The 22537-nt window shown below is 36.8% G+C and overlaps 1 protein-coding gene across 2 annotated transcripts in view; it reads left to right on the top strand.

The window, feature by feature from the left end:
* FHIT (fragile histidine triad diadenosine triphosphatase) overlaps positions 1 to 22537 on the top strand; it is a 517184-nt gene that overhangs the window by 21362 nt on the left and 473285 nt on the right. The window contains exon 3 of one of the 2 annotated variants that reach the window (XM_058813020.1): positions 1052 to 1196. The exons of the other annotated variant lie outside the window; for it this stretch is intronic. The gene's annotated coding sequence lies outside the window, so the exon portion shown is untranslated. The remainder of the gene's footprint in view (positions 1 to 1051; positions 1197 to 22537) is intronic. 2 annotated transcript variants of the gene reach the window in all.

Here is a 22537-nt window from a genome sequence, read left to right as displayed (position 1 = left end):
AGATCCCAAACTGGCATGTATTTATTGTTTTATTGACAATACCTCTGAAGAAGAGCTACTGAAATGCATCTTTAACCCCACACCACGTTTTTGTATCTCAGTCTATTATTCATTTTCAAATTATTCAAAGAATTTCTTGGAATCTCTGCCAATCTTCTCAAAGAAATTATGTGAGCAAGGAAGGTGGAAAATAATTTGTTTGTTCCAGCTGCTGTCCTGGAATACTGTGTCTGGTGGCTGTCTCAGTCCCAGGTGAGCTGAGTGCTTGCAGTGAGTGTTCAGGAGTGGCTTCACTGTACAGAAACTCAAACTTGGGTTCAGTGCCACAAAGTGAGGATGACTTTTGGCCATATTCCTGTTATGAAATGTCGAAGTCTTTTTGCCCTTTCAAGTGTTGGTACTAATGGTTAGAACACAGAAGCTGCAGTAGCCAATTGATTGTTTTTCAAATGTCAGCATTTTGTATTCTGCATGAGGAACATAAATCCTTGCCATAATTCACACGTACAATTTAAAATAATAGGCAAACCTGTTAATCTGCAGGTAGGTGAACCTGCTTATTCTTGTTATCCTGTGAAAATGAGATGTTGAATAAGACAGCAGTAATCAGAACCTATTATGTTTTATGCTACTTGAGTCAATACTTTATAAACATTTGTTTCAGTAGATTCCTCCAGTTAATGCTATGGTAATACTAAACATTGTTGCTGTCACTGTTTAAATAGTTTCACAAACAGAATTTCTTTCAGGAAAATCTCTGCTGACTTCCAAGCCTGGACAATGCTGAAAGGTCCCAAAAAGGACTTGCCCATTTCTTATGTGTTTAAAGACTCACTATAAGAATAAAAATTTAGTGATGAATACAGAATTCCAATTTAATTGGAGAGTAGTAGAATGCATTTTTTTCCCTCTTCTAACTTAGAAACTGATTTTTTTTGTTGGTTTTTTTTCCTACCTGACAAAAGGTAATTTAAGCCAACTGGATTGTACATTCAAAATGTACAGAAGTTTGGTCCTATTTACTGAGTATTGCTCCCTGGGTATATCTCAGCTTCCCCTCACAGGACTGACAGATGCCTAAATGTAAGAGATTGTTCTTGTCATGGGAGGCACTGACACAAATTCAGCTGTGTGGGTTGTTGGCTCTGTCTGATGTTGTCCCTTCTAATGCTACTGAACAAATCACCTTGCACAAGGTAAGCAGCATGCCCTGTCTGCCTTTTATTGAAAGCTGTTTCTTCTGATCTGTCATGTCATGATATCCTGTTTGAATAGTGTTCTTGAACAGTCTTGTGTTCAAGCCAAACTTTCACAGCAGTTTTCTGTTGCAGAGTGATCTCCTATGCAGCGTTTGACTGTGGATGAGTATCAAAGGGCCTGTTCACTGCAACATGAAAGGCTTTTACCTGCTGTGACTAAACCATGTTAAATTGTTACAGACATGCAGGTGTACCGTGTGTTGGCAGGAGTGTTCGAGCATAAATACCTTTGTTCAATCACCAGGTAATGAAACCAGCAAACTTGATTTGTCTCCTTCATGTGAATTAAAGAAACAGATTGACTAAAGGAGATCTTGCTGAAGGAGCATTGGCTTCTGAAAAGGTTCTGTCTTTCCTTTGAAATATATTTTGTTCACTATATTTTATGGGTTTTCTAATTGCATGTTGCTCAGAAGAGGTTTACTGTAAACTCTGCATGGTGTGCTCACAGTTGTATTGAAAGAGAATGTGATAAGCTATAGCTTTGTTGAACTAATTAAGTACTTCCTGGCTTTGTTAGTGTTCAGAAAACCTGACAACAGTTGTATTGTACTTTCCCCTGTATGTTTTGAAAAAGCTCTATTGTAAATGATACAAGGACAATTTTTTTGCTAGAGTGGTACCTTCTGCTGCACTGTTGACCCTGACGGAAAAGCTAAAAAAGACAGCTCTGGTCATTTTTTCTCATTATCAGCTGCCTAATTAAGTATTTCCCTATGCACATTGTACAATAAAATCATTTTGTAAAAGTGTGGGAAGGAAGATATTCCTGTTGACACTCTTGGTCTAGGAGAAAAAGTGTTGGTAGAGAAATCTGCTCTCCAAAGGAGGAAGAAGCATTAACAGTCTTCAAGAGAACTTTTGGAACCAATACAGGTATGGGCAGCCCTCTTTCTTGGGAGAGGACAGTATGAGTGAAATTTAAAAAACCCATAATGGCCTATGGATTCTGTGTACACTGGAGTGTCCATGCTGCAGAGTGCCATGTTTGAGCTTGAGTTCCCAGAGAAAGCTGCCATGGGTAGGGATGAGATGTTCACTTTTATTAGAGCTGTATTCTAGTCAAGGCTTTCCCTAGGTTTTTTAGAATAAGTAGGATGTACTTGGGATGTGAAAATGAGATGTTGGTTTGCTTGAGAATGCAGTTCAGAGCATCCTTGAGTTTTTTTATTACAGTGATGGTGTTTTTAGTGTTTTGGTAGACACAATGAGGTGGAAGGAGCAGAGGCAAAATACAGTTATCTTCAGTAAGATGAAATAGAGTTAATAATGTATTCCTCTACTTGAAAAACTTTTGAGAAATTTTTCAGAAGATATTTTGATGAGTTCAGAGAGAAATTGGTAGTATCATTAAATAAGTTGACAACTTCTGTAATCAGCTTTTTGGTATTATAGCTCAAGGGAAAGTCAATAAACTTTGATTCCCAGCATTAATGTAATTATTTTTCCTCTCTTTTTTTTTTTTTTTTTTCTTTTCTGGCTCCTTCTGCAGAAGACTGCAGTAATGTAATATCAGATGGCCAAAAGCAATTCAGTGTTCAGAAAGGCAGTGTCCCCTAGGATGACGTACAAATGTAGGAAGACTGGAGGTGGAATAAATCATTTTCTCTGATCTTGTTAGGGATGAAATTATTATAGAGAAGCGAACGTAATTCGCTGAATATTCTGTGAGATAGAGAAGTATGAAGCTCCTTTGATTATCAAAGGTATTTTTTAAAAGTTTTTTTTTGTTTTCCCCTCACCCACAGTATTTTCCTTACGCAGTACACAAAAGTGTGTTCTCATTGCCACTTGTTTTGGTAGCTGTAATATCCTACTTTAAGTCAGCTGCTATACTGATATAAGTCAGCTGCTATATTTTTGTTGATGGGTAATTGGACTTTAATTTTTATCTTCTCCTGACCTTAGCCTAGTGAGAAATTACTTCAAATGTTTCAGTGAAAAAACTTGCATTGTTTTTCATATTATTTAATTATTCTCATAATAATGTATTCGATTTCATTCTCAAAAGAGAATACAAGACAGGTGAGATGAGTGAATCATTACAATATAAATGCCCTGGTGAATAGCATAGGCCAAAGAACTTGCAAATTGACCTAAACCCACAAAAGCTTGATCAACCTACTGTGATAATATTCTTTTTTAAGGAAAAAAAAAAAAGAAAGAATATTAAAGGGGATGTACTGAATCTTTAAAACAAACCTTTCCATAGGTTAATCATCAGTGTGGTTATTTGAGGCTGACCAATAACATTCAGTTGTGTCAGGTGCAGCATTAAAGGTATGATTTCAGGTGTGAGGTAGCAGCTGTGGTTGTGTAAATCTGATTTCAGTCATATAAACAGGCAGTAACTAGTAGCCAGCAGAGTTGACTGGTTGCAGTGTTTGTTTCAGTGTATGTCTGCCCTGAAGAGTCCAGCACTAAGAACTTTAACTGGGCAAGTACAACTCTATCTAATTCTTTAACTTTTATAGTCTGGATTTTGAGGTGTATTGTTTTCCAGTTTAGGCCTGAAGTTGTTTAGAATGATCAGTTACTGTTATAAAGGAGTAATGTCCCAAGTGCTTAAATTTAAGGGTAAAAAAAGATATACCCAACTGACTGGAGTGTTTATGTTCTAATTTGGGGAGAGATTTGCTTTTGAATTAGGTGGACACTTTTTTAGCTTGTGAATTCAATGAACGGTAAGAGATACTGAATTTCCTGCTTGGTGGTTTACTCTGTAGTTATTCCCTGGGTAAATATTTGTAGAGCACAACTAATACAAGATGCTTTTCTCTGCACTTCCTCAACTTAAGCTTACAGACATCCAGAGAATCAGTAGATTGTGTCATGGTTGTTCTCCCCTTTGTCTATCTTAGTAACTTCCCCAGAAAAACAGTCTTAGAGCCTTGTCAGTACAGAGGAACAGGTTTCACAAGGCAATTACAGGTTTGGATGATGTACCTGACCATGTCTTATAAATTCCACTGATGTGCATTATTATACAGTGAGAATTTGGTGACCTGTGGTAATTATATTGTGTGATCTTTCAAAAGGAGGACCAAGCTCACGTAATTGGCTTAGGTACTTTGAAAAATGGAACATTTTGATGTTTATCTTATACAACTGATATGTTCTGGCATTTAATAGGGAAAATATTTTACTACATGTAAAACTGAACCTGAACAAAGTAATTTAAATGTTCTTTCCTTGTGGCTTCTCCTTATTTTTTCCTTATTTCCCTTTTCCTGGTAATCAGAGTAGCAGACCTCTGGCTCATAAGACTCATTTTATGTGGCTGTAAATAGGCATACACTTTGAAATGCTGACAGGCCTTGCATAAACCAACAGTTGATTTTTCTTGCCCCATGGTGAGAAAGCAAGACTATAATGCTTTATTATTGAGGCAGGTCCTTGGTAGTGTAGCTAGATCTTAACAAAATTTACCAAATAGAAACTTCATTTCTGCAGGTACTTAAACTGCTTTGAACTTCTGTTATTGCTGTGTGTGCTTTGTTTTTCTTGTGTCACTTTCTTAAAATGGTTTGTTTGTTTTTTCTGAAGGCATAATTTCACCTTTCCTGAGCATGTATTTTACCCTTTGAAGTTATCATTAGAGTATTTCCTTTGGCAATATATTTTATTGGAGCATCAGCAATGCAGCTGAGCCGCTGAAAAATGTGGGAGCCATGGGCACATGAGGCTTGCCTGGTAGTTTTGTGTTAGTAATAGGATTTTTTTTAGTGGTCTTTAGTAGAGACAACTGTCAGTAATGTTTACCTTGGCAAAAACAAGGCACTGGGAGTAGAATAAGCCATAAAGAGGTAGGTAATACATGATAATAATGATGGTGCTTATTAGCAGGTGACACATTTGCATGTGACACAGATTGGATAAAGAGCTGTCCTCTACTTCTGGAACAGCCAGTGCCAGTTGATAAATAAGTATTTAATGGGCTTAATGACTTTTTGCATGATTTCTTGAAGAAAGTCTGTGGTTACAGTTGATGATAGCATCACAGGATTATTTTGCGTTGTGACTTTTATTTTCTTCTTTGGTATGTGTATATAGAGATCATTAAACTTCTATTCATGGTGCAAACATCTACATAGGTTCAAATTCCTGAATGACCAAGCAAATTTTATAGTTTGAAGCAATCTTCCACAGGCAGTTGACTGTATGACTAATAGAATTACATATGCGTAAAATTGCTTTTACTGGAGAAGCCAAAATGCAGAATAATAGCTTGTCAAACTGTCATTTGCCAGTGAGAGTGTAGATTTTGTAGTCCAAATGAGGTTGTGTTCTTTTTCTTTTTGTCAGGTCACATTCTAATAACCATATTGTGCATTAAACCCTGTGATTATCTGAACACTTGACAGATGGTAGGATGTTAATTTATATGTAAGAGACAGTGATTGCCTGTGCACCAATGGCATTCAACAAAATATGAAATGTCAAAATTCCCTTTTTTTGATTATGTCTTCAGTTATTTCAGCAAGGTAATTCTAGCAGAGGAATATTTTGTGTAGTTAAACATGTGCTTCATTTACTAGTATTAACAGATTTTGGAGTTTTGAATCTTAATTTTTGTATTGAGAGGTGCTTACATGATGGTCTAGTATACAAGAAAATTGTAGATTACAGTGAAAGTGGTTATTATATTTATGAATCTAAAGTTTTTAATATGTGTGTGTTTTAAGAAAAATGAGATTACTTTTAGGTTTACTTAAGAGTTACTATGATAGCACTGAGCTGGGTTTATGATAACACAATTGTCCTAACTTAGACCAGAGTTACAGTAATTGTTATCAAAATGAGTAGTTAGTTGCTCCTAATATCTTACTTAATTGTAATCTTAACTTGTGTAAATTGTCATGGGGAAAAAATGTGTTTGAACCCAAAGGATTTTGCCTTTTTTCTGGATTTGGGAGAGTTGAGGCTGTAACGTAGAGCTGAGGGAGAAGTGTAAAAAGTGGCACAGTTCAGCACCACACACTCCATGAAACTTGAAACAACTTTCTAAAGCTGCAGTACAGATACCCAAAGAAACAAGCTAAGGTTATAGTTTCCTTTAACAGTGCTGTTTTCAGAAAATTCTTTCTACCTTTAAATCTTGTCAAGGCATTCCTTATTCCCTTCAGTTTATTGTATACAATTCCTCTCTACCTGTGGTTCACAGGATTTGCTTATCTGTTACAAATTGCTTATCAGTGTTACTCATGTTATCTGCTGGACCTTCAACTAAATGTAGCACCTTTGAGTTGAAAAACTTTTTTTATGAGTCAAAATCCCCAGGATACTTTTCTTTTGAACAAAGAGTCTGTTGTTTTTCAGTACTGAGGAAAAGAAAAAGAGGAGGCCAAGTATTTAAGTTGCTTGAGACAGTTTTCCAGCAGAAGAGAGTTGAGGTAGAAAATCCCAAGTCTTAATGTTCAATTGTCTTTGGCTGAGACGTCATTATTATGCATTTATAATAAATCACTGCTGTATTTAGGTATTCAGTAACTCTTGACTTAGGAAAGAATATGTTCCTTATTAATGTTCCTTAATCACTAAGAAAATTAGTTTTCTGTAAACTGTTGCAGTACACGGAGAAAGGAGTCATCAAGCCCTAGAGAGTGGTAATTACTTGGCTTGTGCCACAGCAGGGTTGTGTTGCTGTTTTCAGTGTGTGGGAAGGGCTGTGAATTGGTACTTCCAGAGTGCAAACAGCAAAGATCATTTCTGTTGAGTTTGTAAGTCACAGCAATTCCTTACTGGCTTTCATGCTTGGGGAAAAACGTGGTCATCAGGGTAGTCAATATGGGTTATGACAATACTTAGTATGGAAATATTGTCTCTGAAGTATAATTTTCTTTAGAAAGAACATGTGCAAGAATTTCTCAAGCAAAATAGGTTGTACTTCATAGGCTGCTACTTTAAGCTGAATGTTGTAACATCTCTCACCTTGTAGGTTTTGCAATGAACTCCTTCCTGTTACAATCTTGTCTTGAAGGCAGATAAGAATCAGGGAGTGAAATAATAAAAAGTACAGTGAAATATTTCAATGTTAGCAGTGGAGCTACATTGGAAATGAAGTTTACAGCTTTGCAGTCAGAAGTGGTTTTTGTGTTATGGATTCTGGTGAACTGGCAGACTCTTGAGTAGCTCTTCAAAGTTGATTGCAATGTTTGTGGCTGCTTCTGATGAGAATCTGGGTTCTATAAATGCGTAGTGATAATTCTCTGTGTAGCTGAAAGAAGAGATGTAGTTTGTGGCCTTTTTTGTTATTTTTCTTGTGATTTTTGATATGGTGTGGAGTATAGTTTCAGTGCACCTAAAGTCACTTGAGTACTACTTATGAAGTGACATTTTACTTGACAGTGAGGTGTGTTTTCAAATAGGAATTATGTTTCAAAGTACTGTTTGAAATACTGAGCTTGTTTCTCTTTCTACAGTATATCCATCTAAAGATCTCTCAGCATTTCATAAGCATTAATGAAATAAGCCTCACTGCAAGCCAGGTATTATCCCAATTTCACAGATTGCAGGGAGGTTAATTAACTTGCCCAGAGTCACTCAGTGGTCTGTGATGAAAATTGGTTTCTATTTAAAAATGGATTTGTCATCTCATGCTTTAGTCATTAGGCTGTGCTTCCAAAATAATATTTGTGGTTGCAAATAATATTTGACTTATTATATACCTTATATACCATAAGCTTTGTCTATGCACAAAATTGAGTAGAAGTGACCAAATCAGTTTTAACTCTACCTTTGTACATTCCAGCTGAATGGAGTTGGGTTTGAGCTGGATTTAATCTAAAAGAAAATTAAACCAGGTAAATAGAGGCATAGACTTGGCATTAAGTTTATTTAATATGCAAATTTGTGCTAGTTTATGTCAAAGAACCCAGTAAAATTAATGTTCCTTATTGGTCTGAGCTTTTAATAGAAGCATTAAAATTTCACTTAATCTGGTTTAACAGAAATATCATTATTTGAAAAGTGAGGGGAAAAGTCATTTTTCAAATAACTTTAGAAGTCCATCAGACATGTGACCTGTTCATTCCTGTTATTTCAGTTGCATAGCCACCACATTTAATTAAAAAAACCCCATAAAAATTAGTTTCCTGTTAAGTGTTTTTACTTTCATTAATGAAACATACAAATTCAGCTGGAGAAACTTATTAGTTTTAAGCTATAAAACTTTATTTCTGGGAGAATCCTTCTCTATAGCTTTGTTGGCTTTGTAGGAAAGAAAGTAATTAGGAGAGAGGGCTTGATTTTTCTTGATTTATAGCATCATTTTCCCTGGTTCTTTACCCAAGTATGCAAATCTGGTTGTAAAAGTGTTGATGCTTGGGTCTTAAGAAACCTGCAACTTCTTCACACTCTCACTGTTGACTCTTTGTGTCCTCTGACAGGTCATTTCAGCTGGTTTTAATATAGTTCCTGGGTTTACAGAATTGGCATGATGCTTATGAAAGGCTTTGAGAACTTGAAATATGTTTTGATTGGGAAAGTATTAATTTTATTATAAAAGCGTAGGAAGCTTTTCAGAACAAAGTCATCTTTGGTTTTGACTTTTGGTGTAATCCAGTAAATCCCAGCTAAATGCAATTCTGTTTAATGAAGAAGAATGGAATTCATCACCTAATTAACAGCACTTAACTTTATGCACCAAAATGCTTGATTTTAAGATAGTTATTTATTTCAAGTTTTTATTTTAGGGCATAAACCTTTTTTTAAAATGCCACATAAATGTCACCATATAATTGCTGATTACCTGTACTGCAACACCTATGTAGCTCATGCAGTTGTCAATCTTTTCTTTCAGCATTGCTGCATCTAAGGTACTGCAGTAATGCAAAGGTGAGTGCTAAATTTAAACTAATTTTTTGCATCTTGAAATGCAGTGAATCTTTAACAGCTATGTTAATGCATTCAGAAATATATTTTTTTAGAAATAGCATGTTCAATGAGCCTTTTGGTACTTCCTGCTCTTTATCCCTCTTTTCACATTCCTTGATTTTCTTTGAAGGCCAGCATATATTTGTAGCTCACCAACTGAAGTTTCCCTCAGTTTCTGTATTTTTTTGTCCAAGCAATGAGAATTTCTAGGACTGTTCTGAAGGTAGTGGTCTACTTAGTGCTGACAGCAAAAATCTGTCTCTTCACTTGTATCTAATTTCCATAAGGACACTGTGGCCTGTAAGTGCAATATAATATAAATAATGCAACATGCCAACCAGGAAAAAGAGTTTGATTTAATTAATGTTCATCCAACACATTAGTCCTTCATTACATATAATTACTTGGGGACTCAAAGTAGGCACAGCTGTAATATGGCTGGTGTTAAAGTTGAGATTTCTCAATAATGCATCTCATAGGTTACTTTTTCATGTTTCCTTCAAGTTGCCTTCTCTTAGTGTTTTGCAGAAAATGACTTCAGTTAGAAGTGGATTGACCAGGGAATGTTTAGTCTTGCTGCCACTCAGATGTCTGGGAGAGCAGACCGAATTGTTCTGTTACAGGGATGTTAAATTTATAGCAGGTAAAAGCTTTCTGTTTGTCAGACTATTCCTTGAACACCAAGTGATTGCACCCTCAAGGCAAAGAGCCTCAATGAGAAGTGGCTGTACACAAATACAAACTAAATTCCTAGCCAAACAATTCCTAAACTTCAAGAACATGTTGCAAAGGAAAGCAGAGTGCCAGCCAAAGGCATATGTAAAGATTTGTCTAATTATATTTGTACTGTACAACAAAGAATAAAGTTATGTTTCACCACAGTATTTAACTTCATAGTATTTGTAGTCTTGGTCTTAAACTGCATTGTTGAAAGCATTTATTTGTCACTTTTTGTACATATGGATGCTCTGGCAAAGGGACTTAATGATCTGCACTTGCATCCAGCTAATGATCTTCACTGTAAAAGAAATGTCCAGTCAGGTAGAAAATTGTTCTGAGTACCTGGCCATGCTGAGAACAGAACTTCTGAGAGTAGCACCCAGATTCTCTGTGAATGGAAGTTCAGTCTCTTCTGTTGATTTATTCCTGAACAGAAATAAATTTTGTGTGATATTCTCAAAAAAAAAAAAAAAAAGGTGCCACTGTTGAGAGAATAGATATTCAGGTAACACTGTACATCTGTAGGTAGGACAATATTCATTGGTTGTGTAGTGCCTGATAACAGGGTCAGGTTTGTTATAGTCCATGTTTTCTCTTAATATTGCCTTCAAATATTTTGATCATTTGATCATTGGTGTTGTCTATGCCCCAAAAATATGACATTGTGTCCCAGGTCAGTTAGATGCTGTTGAGAATTTATTTCAGGTTTGTGTAGATATATTTGAGTGTCTTGTCAAAGTTGGAAATCAAAGGGTTAATTATTATTATTATTGATAGATGTTGGTAACTTATTTCATGTTTCTTTGTAATTGCTGAAGGTTAAATACTTTACTTTGTACAAGACTGTAATTACATTTATCTTATAATTGTTCTCACTTTGCTATGTGGCTGTTTTGGTACTCTCATCTATCATGTCATGTCTTTTGATCAAGACTCTTAACACTTCTGCCTCTTTGTAGGCACAATGTTTAGCCTGGGAGAGTTACTAATTGTCCTTGGCTCCTTTCACATTCAGCAGTGGGAGAATCTGCTGCAGAGTGTGAGCACCTCCATCGCAGCTCACCGGGCTCTGCTGCCTCCAGGGACTATGAAGGGAGCTGTGCCTGACTAAAGACACACAGGTTGCTGTCATGCTTTAATGTTCCAGATTTGATTTTTGTTGTAAAGCAAGGAAAGTGATATTTTTTAAGACCAGGCTCATAAGGTTCTATTATGATTTGACACTTGTTTTATGAAATATTTTTGTTTTAGCTAGAGAAACTGCTCATCAGCTGTGGGGTTTGAGGTTACTTCTGCCCAGATTTGCAGCATGTCCCCACTTAATGTGTTCACATAATAAGCATCATATAAGACTTGGCATACTTGAGAAGGTCAGAACTTGTGACTTGAACTTGAGTTCTGGCAGTTCAGGGATGTGATGCTTGGACTTGTTCTGAATGTGCTGGATTGTGGGGTTTTTTCCTGTTTTGGTTTTTCTTTTTCCCCTGGAGAACAGTAGTGAATAACAAAGAGTGTCTTTTCAGTGATTGCTGAAGTTCTTGGTGTGAAGTAAAGATGAAAATTCTCCAAACTTTGACTCAAATAACTGATGATAATAGCCTTTTTTTTGAATGGCAGGAAATACTTTGATCATAACTTGATTGAAAAACATAAGACTCAAAATGCTGCTCTAAATTTCACTGTTCCTTTGTGCAAGGAATGAATTAGTGGTGATAGATTATACTAATTATTTATTTTGAGAAAAGAAAATGAATTTTTTTAGTTAAATTTTATTGGGACTAAATTTTACTTGAAGTTGTGGTACATGCAATTTCTAAGACATATGTAAATGAACTCATTAGTGCACAGTCATATTGAAATCTATTTTGGCCCTGGGATAATTTGTCTTTTCAAAGCACAATATGCCATTACTGATTCTGAAAAATATTTTTCTTTTTCTTTAAATGTGATATTATTTCTTCATTCCATCTTTATATATATATATAGCACCTAACCATAAGGGAGATCTTTTCTTTCCCATGCTTTATATTTTCAAATACATGTTCAAACAGACTTCAAAATTAATCTTGTAGTTAGGCCAGTGGAGAGAGCAGAGTAATGTGTGGTGACAGGCAAAGGGGTAAGGGTGGAAAGGATCCTTCTGAGATGGTGCTAGGATAACATGTGTGGACTCATCCCAGGGGAACTGCTTGGTATCCAAAGCAAGTAGGAAAGTGCTTGCAGAATTGGCAGCTGAGTGCCAATAGAATATTTTATGTGGCACTTCAAATATTGTGATAAATTTGCTCAAAATAAATCTATGCTTTCTACAGTCATTTTAGGTTTTGTTGCTAAAATAAAATCTCGGTGTGCTCAGAAATTTGTATTTACCATGAAACACGTAAAGTTCATTTTCTACACTTGTGCTAATTCTTTTTCTGATCTGATTTTACAGAAATAGTCATATAAAAGTAGAAAAATTTGGTTGTACTATTACTCTGCTATAGTATTTGGTTGGAGATTTTGTTTCTGTCTTTTTTAGTCTTGTTTTTTGTTTCAAGAAAAGTATCTGAGTGGCTTAAAAAGCCAAATGGTGCAAATATAAATGGATTGATTCACAACTTTTGGATCCTGCTAATTCCCTTCAGGATGCTGGATTTGTACCATAGTTGTTAATGGTATGGAGTGGATCTTCAGTAACAGATTAATGTCTTTAAGAAAGACAGGGTTTAAAGTTTCAAGTGTTTATGTGGATATAAACTGTGTTTTTCAGTTCTTTGTTTGTAATTGTTTGGTGTCCTTGTCTGTCTCCTCCTCTGAAATGTGTTTGTGAGATAATCGGATGTATGTAATCACAGCTCACCAAAACGTTTGCTGGTTTCTGCTTAGAATCTCATTGTGGGGGGTTTGGAGAGGCCTGAGGCTGATCTGCACTGAGCTTTTTGTTGACAGACCTTGAATTGAGTTTGCTTTTCCGTGACTTTCTTCTATAGCACTTAGATACAGGGATCACTTTAAAAAACAATGGCAACCAAACCCAGAAGAAACAACTAAGCTTTATGAAGTCATTCTAATCCAACATCAGAAAAAACCCTAAGCAACTATGAAAATAATTAAATTTGAGATCACTGTAAATGCCCTAGGCCTGTGAATATGGAGGCCTTTTATCTGTTAAATTTGTTTATGTAATAATAGATTATATATCTAGCATTCCAGTTTATAATTATAATAGGTATCTTAGCTTTAGAGAACTCAAAGACCATATATTTTCCTCAAACTTTAGTTTACTGAATGTGCCCTACCTTCTAAAATTAATCAATCTTGCCATTGGAATGCAATTACTAGAAAGTGTGTTGGATGTTCTGGAGTTGCTTTGTGAAAAATAATTACACACACCCCCAACCACCACCTCCTCCCTGCAAAAGCAAAGCAAAATAAATCCAACTCAAACCTTAATTAATTATTAACTAATTCATTTGGAAAGAAAAAACAGTTGAAGTATATACTGTAATGTGTTTCATTTTGCCAGAGAGCTTGACCTCTCTGGCATACCCGAGGTACCAGATGCAAGATTCTTAATGAGCAGAAAAAAAATTAAAATCAAATGGATTATACAGATTGTGGTTTAAGAAATTATACTGGCAGATGTTAAAAATATTCCTTGGAGTGTACAATTTGGTTAATGTAAATTATTTTTGTGGATTTAATGATCCATGGGTAGTAAATGTTTCTCATTTGTTATAAATATCCTGTGTCAAATCAAGAATAAGCTGCTGTTTTGTTTTGCTTCATATTTACACAACCAATTTAGCTCCTTTTAACCCTGCTTAAAGAAATTATGAAGAAGTTGCCAATGGTGTTCATAAATTTTCAGAATTTCTATCTTATGTCCTTGAAATTTCCATGTAAGTCTCCCTTTTTCTAATTGCTTATTAAAGTTACATTGAAAGCACAGCAAACATGACACAAAGAAATAGTCTGTCTGGATCCTCGTTTTCTTTTCTAAGGGATATATGGAAAAAGAAAAAAAGACTGTGCCATATATAATTTTGGGAAGGGATACAATCTGAAATGGTTTGAAATGCTCCTCTTTTTTGGGAAAAAAATCAGTTAGACTTGCTCTAGAGTACACAGTTTTTTGATTATTGCAAGTGGGATGTGATCTCATGTTCCCAATCTCTTAAGAACAGGATGAGTAGACAGAGCTGGTTCCTGGTAGTTCTGTCATCCTGACCTTACCACTACTTTTGTTTCATTCTGTGAGATACAATTGACTCCTTAAAGGCAATTTGATTAAAAAAACATTGGAATCAAAACTGGGCCGTTGCAAATGGAATTCAGTTCCTGGTTGTGGTTCATGTTCCTTGTAACCTTGATATGGAGGCCAAATTCAATTGTTTCAGTGTCTTTTAATATGTGGTAATAGATGTTTTAGAACAGTAATTTACTGAAGTATGAATTAAATGAAAAGTACAGGGATTTTCCTTTATTTATTAAGTACAGAAAAAGTGAAGTGCAGGGAATAAAAGTGTTTTTTAAGATGAAATAGTCACATAAATGTTTGAATATTTCCATTTTGCTTAAACCTTTTTATTTTCTTATTTGCAACAGACATGTGCTGCTGCTGACAGTGATGGCTGAACCATCCTTATCTGCCCTCTTTTGCAGCTTCGCAGTGGGAAGTCTTGCAGCCCTTCCCATTTGGGCAGGGTGACCAGTTTGAGGGAACAAGCTTTTTAGCTCCATTTTGTACTTAACACTCTGGGTCTTGATTGCTTCTGGTAGTTTGATTGCTTCCAGCTCTCTTCAACGGGACTTGCCTGTAATCACACAAAATTGAGCAAAAAGAGTTGCATGTGAATATATTGGAGGTGGCATATTGATAAACCAGTGCTGCCTTAGCAACCATTAGTGCTCAAGTGGTTTAAATTAAAAAAAATAGTCATTAAACCTCCAAGTAGCCTGTGGACAACTTAAAAGCACCACTGGAGGAAAAAGAAGTTGAATGAATTCATGACTTATTTGGTGCTACTTGAGAACTTTTCAGTGTTAGAGATCTCACCCAGTGTGACAATGCCCTGGAGGACTTGGCTCACCCTGGAACAAGGTGACACAAGGCCTTCTCCTTTGTGGCCATGCTTACTGCCTAAAGAATGTCTCTTTATGTGATGAGGTATAGAAAATATCACCACAAAATGGCTTGGGTTGCAAAGGACTTGAAAGATCATCTTGTTGCACCAGCACTGCTACAGGCACCTTTCACTGGACCTGGTTGTTTAGTGCCCCATCCAATCTTGCTGAGCATCCAACTCTGAGCAGCCTTTTCCAGCACCTCAGCACCCTCACAGGAGAGAGGTACTGGGACAGGCTGCCCCAGGAAGGATGCTATGCTAAGAGTTGGGTGTTCTCCAAGAGCTTAAAAAAATACATTTATTAACTGATTGGGAGAGGAGAAATGTAAAATAGAGATATATTTCACAATATTTCTTGTTTTGGATTTTTTTCTGTGGATTTTTAAAATGTTTTCTGGATTGAAAGACATTTTGCTTACCACTTAAGAGATGATGGATGATGTGCTTGCATTGAGGAACAGTATACCTTTAATGTAATGGGAATTAATTTATAATAAAACTTTTTTCCTACCACAGGAGAATTCCTAGCCTTCAACAAACTTGTTCTTAAATGCTGACTTTTTTATAGTATAATTTAGGTTAAGTTGTTTAAAATGAGGGTTGAACATAACATTTTTGGTTTTTAATACGTGTCATGGTTTAACCCCAGCTTGTGTCTCAGTACCACATAGCCCCTTACTCACACTCCCCCTTCATTCCCCAGTGGGAAGGAGAATCGATTGGAGACAAAATATAAAACTCCTGGGTTAAGAGTGGTGTAATAATGGAAACAAAAAATATAATAATAGTGATTATGATAATAACAGTGACAATAATAATAGTAGTAATAATTGTGATGAAAGGGAGATTGTGAGGTCTAAAAATGGAGAGAAGCAAGTGATGCTCAGTACAATTGTTGAGCACCCACTGGTGCCCAGCCTGTCCCTGAGCAACCACTGGCAGCTCAGTCTATACCAAGATGAAGCAGATTGGGTTTTTTTCCTCAGAGGCAGAAGAGCTTGCTTGTGTGTGAAGTTTATTGAGGAAGTGATAATAGATTAAAATGTGTGCTTGGGAATTTGATGTGTAGAATTTCTAAAGCTGTATCTCATCTAAACTAGCTATGTTCAGGACTCAATTATTGGCATTTTAGATTCTCTTAGACTCTGTTTTAGAGTTGCCTACATTTATTGATTTGGGACATATGCCAGTCCCTAATTGTTTCTTTCAAGTAGGATTTGTTGAGAGTCCTGACTCCATTATACGAATTCAGACCGTACAGTCCTTTGCCGTATTATGACAAACTCTCTGAGCAGTTTTAGGAACTGTGGACTTGATCAATCCATTCTTTGTCTTGCCAAATTCTGTCTTTGATACTTAAAGCATCTTGAAACTACTTGTCTGTTGCTAGCTGCTGTATTTTTTTTTCCACGTGTTAGTCTGTGTAGTTATATTGTGGATATCAGTCAATATCTCTGCCAGGTGGAAGCATTCTGTGTGTCACTTTACCTCTGAATCCTCTTGTGTACCATTTTCTCTCTGCAGTCAAGCAGCTCCTCAATCTTTTGGACAGATTTATGCAGCTCTTCTCCCTGGAGGAAATTTCAGTTATGCTTTTTGCTGGTTGCTTATTTTTACATCACTGTTCCCCAAGCCCCCAAAAGTAAAAAAGTGCTTATCCCCCAATCCCTCAGTTTTCTTTCACTGCAGCTCAGAATTTCATGTTTTGATTCTCCTTTCATTCCATTATTTGCAAGTAGTTAGGGAGGAGAAAGTCTTATTTCATATATATATGCACACACATACATATTATAAATGTATATGGTTTGTTAGAAGAAATAAAGGATGTCTCCCTATTAGCAATACTGTTAGTGGAAGGTTTTTGGGGTGATGGTTCATTCCTCTCCCCCCACATTATAATTCTGAGACATTTTTTTCCTGAAAGGTTTTAAATTGAATGCAGGGAAATTTCTTTTTTTGGTTAAGTTCAACCTGCATTTTGGATTACATGTCTCTTATTGAATGTGACAGACACCTATTTAAAAGTGAAGATTATTTCTAGTCTTTAAATTAGTCCTGGAGCTGCAAATATCACAGTAGTGCTGAAGAATAAAGGAAAGCCTGGGGTGAAAGAAGTTGATTTAAGTTCAACAGATATGAGTTCGGTTCTTGACTCTTGCTCCTTCCTGACTTCATTCCTGACAGTGGTGAAATAATTTTGGTTTTGACCAGTATTTTGAGGATTGTCTTCATTATTCCTACAGACTTACAATGTAAAAGCAATGTAGATGTGGATGTAGGTTATTTAGAAAAATTTTACCTTTCATTCTTTGCTTCCATCTGAGAGAGATGATGATAACTCCGTTCCTTTATCTCAATTTATGTTATGTTCATCAAAAAGGGGAACTGGTCTCTTGCACCAATAGCACCATCCCAGTAGGACATTCTGAGAGTTCCAGCACTCACAGATGGCTGTAGGAGTTTCATTCATGAAAGTGCACCAGGCTGTGTTGAAGTCTTCAAGGTCTTGAAAACTGCAAGTGAAAAGCAGTTTTCTTGGTGCATTTGTACAGAAATATAGTAAAAGTTTCTATTGTGTCAGCAGATTTCTTAGCAACGCTGATGTTTAGCATACCTCTAAAAAAAGCAATGTAGTACAGTTTTGGTGGATATAGATTCTTTATGCAAAATGTCCATGCCACTGTAGTCTCTGCATTAAAATTCCAAGGAGGAATATTCTGTTTTAGCTTTCCAGTAGGAAAATTAAAACAGCATAATATGAAGTGGCAATAAGAATTCAACTTCCCAGATAGAAAAAGTATGAGAAGAGTTTTTGTAAGTGTTTGGTTGTCTTAAATGCCTTGTCAAGGGGCTGGCCAGAATTGGATTTCAGTCCAATGGCAGAACTGATAATAAGAGCTGTCAGCAAGGAGCAATAGGAGTAACTCTGATTTCTTGGCAAGTCAAGAATTCCAGGAAGTACTGTTTCCCTGAAACAGAGGGACTCCTACAGTTGTGTGGGAATGTATTCAGTGTCTTCAGAAGACAAATAACTTCCAATCAAAATTAACCTGGATGATGCATAAAAACCTGGGGACTGAAATAGCAATTGTTTTTGCTGCCTGGAAGGGCACAATTTCAGTTGTGTCCTTGCCCACCAACCTGTGCTGCTCTGTTTCAAAAGATGCTTTCCCAGCCACTTTCTTTTTAGAACAAAATGAAGGTGTACTTTGCTTGTTGACACTTGTGGGATCATTTATTTTTCAATGTAGAAATTATTCAAGTAAGAGAAGAGGTGGGGACTTCTTAATAGTTGGTGAAGAGATTTAAAACATGAAGGCTTTTAGCAACAGAATAAGTGGTAGTCTTATTTATGGTGCTGCAGAAGAGTTTTGCTTTGTCCTATGTTGACTGTTTCTTAGGGAAGCTGTAGTGCAGAATGTAGTGCTGTCTAGGTCATTTGTGCAAACATTAGAAGTGCTGTTGGATAATGCTCAAGCCTTTTGGTGATAAGGCTGAAAACATTTCAGAGGATTTTAACAGGGGAACCTGTCTAATGGTTTCAGGTAATAGAATTATTGTAGTACTTCCAGGAGTTGTGTATTGGTAGAATTATTAGGAAATACACATTCAGTTAATCTAGTTTAAAAGTTTAAAATCCCATAGATGTCACAAGGAACTGAAGGTTACAAAGGTTTTTATTTGGAGGGTGAATAGGACAGGGCTCTGCTGAACTACTGAGGGTGTAGATTCCCTCCCCCCTTAACTGTTACCTACAATGGACAGTTAAACAAGTTGTAGTGGCTGTGCAGCTTTGCTGCCTGATTCATTGTGCATTTAATTTAATTCAATTCACTAAAGGTGACCTTTTTGTATTTCAGTACAGTGATACCAACTTTGCTGGCTCTGATAACCCAGGCTTGCATTGGGCCTTCCTGTGGTGGTAGAAAGGACATGACAATTGTACACACATGCTTATATGGCCTGGCCTTTGAGTGTTTATTTAATTGATTTGACACAATTTGAGTTTCCTCATCAGAGTTGCTCACTTTTAGAGGGTTGGCTAAAAATGTATCTCAGCCATGTCCTTGCTCATTATGTGCAAGCTATCCTAAGTGGCAGCTGCTTCAGCACAGTGCAGAAAATGTTTTGGACTCTTATTGAGAGTTTGAGCTTCTGATATAGAGAGGAATTACTTTGTTATGTATGCACACACACTCTGGTACCTTTGAAGATACAAATCATAATTTCATCATTTCTTTGGAGATAATAGGTATCATATTGTAAGATGGCTTTTTTTTTTGTTCCCCGAGTACTTTTTTTGGAGGGGGATGGTAGTTGTAGGTGGTTGTAGTTGTGTTTTGCCAGACAGGAATTGATCCCTGCAGAAGCTCTCCAAGGGATGGAAATTAAATAGTTGTTTAGACAAGGAGCACAAGGCTTCACTCTGGTCTTTTACCCGCCTCTCATACTTAAGGTTGTAACAACTGAATGCCTGATAAGCCTTTCACTGTGACAGATCATCTCCTCTCTAGCTCTGGATTTTTTGTCCTTCCTGGAAGTCACAGGTCTGAATTCAGTTTTCTAGGAAAGTCTTAATCAGTAAAGATGAGTTCCGTTTCCTTTGTATACAATTCCAAGGGTAAATCTAGGCATTTACTATGAAACACAGATTTTTACTCTGCCTCTTTCTTGTTTCTTAATAAAATGTCTCAGAGTAGCAGTATTTTTTTCTCTTTTCAGCTCCAGTTTAATGCTAGGATTCAATATAATTGACATATTTCAATTTTCCAAAAGAAGTTTGACTCTAATTTGATGTTTAGACACAGGTTGAATCTTTGCATATTAAGTATTCTAGAAGGGGATCTGATTTTCACAGCCATAAATTTCACCAACTTCTGTTTGTACAGCATCAGAAAACATCTGGTGTTATCAAAACCCAGACAAATGAACTTGCTTTAGAAAAGACTGGTTTTCTGCTTGTAATGGCCTCAGCTGTTTATTTGGCCCCTAAATAAAAACCCAAATTTGTGTGCATGGAATAATATCAAGACCCTTGCATTAATAGATTTTGTTATTATCTAAAGCCTGGGGAGCTCTTTTTGCTTATGCAATGGTTTGTAATGTAGCTTTTTTGGCTTATGAAAAAGTGCAGTGTAAAAGCTGTTTTCTTTGAACTTGTAGAGAATTCTGTGTGTTTTTGTAGCTCTGATACTTCAGTTTTTCTTGTAAAACTTACCCAAGGAGCAGAGTAGTTTAGTGCATAAAGGTTTTTTAAAATGCCATGGATTTTAGAAAGCTGCTGTGCATGTTTGCAGCTGTGCAATCCACCTGTGGGAAGGAGAAGTCATTATCTTGACGTTTTGTTCACACTTCCATGTGCAACAGATCTATGGTATTAACTTTTCACTAATATATACTGTCTCTAGGTGAACTCACCTTTGTTAATCTGGCTGCTACCTCTATTTAACTTTTTAAGTATGTAGTAATGTTTAAAGGAGCAGGGAATAGAACATTATCTAATTTCAGGGACTATTCATGATGTGTGCCTGATCCTCAGTGTATAGAGGATAACTGATTCTTTTTTCCTTCCTATGAAGTTTGAGGATTATAGTGCAAATTCAGATTAAAAGCAGGATAGTTGTCAATAGGGTTTAATCTTCTTGAAATCCACCTAAAATAGAAGTGACTGTAATTCCACCTGAATGGAAGTGACCCTAAGGCACAGAAGTAAAAGATATCAAGTCTGGAGCTACACATCTCTGCAGAATGGCAGTCTTCGTGGTAGTTCTTTCCAACAGTCATTGCAGCTTTTCAGAGCAGCGGTGACTTTGGTGTTATGGACATTTCTCAAGCAAAATGATATCCCAGTTATTGGATTTTCTTCTCAGCTTTCAGGAGTCCTGAACTTGACCAGGACTTGGGGTGCTCTGAGCTGGAGCATTGTCTCCTTGTGAGAGGTCAGACTAATATGTTTTCACTCATCCACTGATGCCTTTTCAGGTGCATTATTTGCATCATGCCACACAGGTGAAACCGCCAAAGATGCTTGTTGCCATTGTTTGGCTGCTTTTGCAATTTTAGGGATTCCTCAACAGATTAAAACTGATAATGGTCCTGCTTACACTTCTAAATGACTTTGCTCCTTTCTCACCCTATGGGGAATCTCTCATATCACTGGCATCCCTCAGTCCTCCACAGAACAAGCAGTTATTGAATGTGCTTATTCAACTTTGAAGTGTCTTTTAGCTCAACAGAAAGGGGGAATGCAGGGATGTATGCCAATGGAACAGCTACGTAAAGCACTGTGTGTTTTCAACTTCTGAAATTGCTATGCTGATAGCAAAGCTCCCCCTATAATAAAACACTTTTCTACTTCTAAAGAAATGTTATTAGACTTAGGGCAAAAAGCACGAGTTCTTGTGAAAGACCCAGAAAGTGGGAAAATCATAGGCCCATTTCCCCTCATTACATGGGGAATGGGTTATGCTTGTGTTTCCACAGATACTGGTCCTCATTGGGCTCCAGTCAAGAACATCAGGCCCTTCATCAAACAACCAGCTGATCCAAATACAGAAAAGGATTCATGTCTTTGAAGAGGTGGTTTGGGTTTCCTAGAGACGTCAAAGTCATTAAAGACAAGTCTTCTGTCCTCGGGGAGCCAGTGGATCGTATGTCCAGAGGTGGTCGGTACTGTGCTCCCTTTCCTTTTGATGACCTTTTTCTTGCTCTAGACTGGCAACACCCAGATCCCAGCCAGTTCATAACATCTTTTGAACGTGAACTTTCTGCAGGTCTGTTAATTTCCTTTCCCTGCTTGACCTGTCACACAGTGCATCATCAAGCATGGACTTTGTGTGAGTGTCAAAGGTGTGGGTGCCTTTGGTATTGTGCATCTCACAGAAGAAGAGCTGACTGTCGACGTTGTGACCCTTTAAGGAGCAGTCGGAATAATATACAGATTAAAAAGCTGGTGTGTGGGTATCAATATGCTTTGTCTGAAGATCAGGAGTTATCAAGTGAGCAATGGCTTGCTGTTGTTAATGATTCTTGTACTGTTAGTTGAACTCCTCCCACAGCAGCAATGTGGAGTCCTCTATTGCCACTGCCTCAAGCTAGTATTTGACTTACACTAGCAAAGGATTTTCTAGTATTTCTTCCTTTTACTTGTACTTGGCCTGGTAATCAGCCAAAAACAAATGTATGGATAACTTTAGCCAATTTAAAAGGGCAAGGTACTTTATGCTTGGCTACAGCCTCTCCTGAAAACCCATCTACTACTTGTCTTGTTGGTTTACCTTTAGATACAAGGCCACATCCCCTTTCAGCTCACGCTCTTCATTTTGAGAATTATGCCGATACGTGGAAACCAATGGGTCCTGTATCTCCTTTGGGCAGCCCTTGAGACTCAGGAATTAGAACTTTTAGGATCTGTGAAAATGAACCTTGTGTTAAATTTAATTATTCTGGGACCAGCCAATCTATAGCATGGGATGTTTCTCCAAGCCAACTCATATTCAAGACTGCAAGTGCATGGTGTAATTACACTTCCACCAACATCTCTCACTCGACTGATGTTCCATTATCATTTCC

Source organism: Ammospiza caudacuta, chromosome 12, assembly GCF_027887145.1.
Source record: "Ammospiza caudacuta isolate bAmmCau1 chromosome 12, bAmmCau1.pri, whole genome shotgun sequence".
NCBI classification, from domain to species: domain Eukaryota; kingdom Metazoa; phylum Chordata; class Aves; order Passeriformes; family Passerellidae; genus Ammospiza; species Ammospiza caudacuta.
Note: the sequence above shows the minus strand (reverse complement) of the source record. Positions and strands in the feature narration are given on the sequence as shown.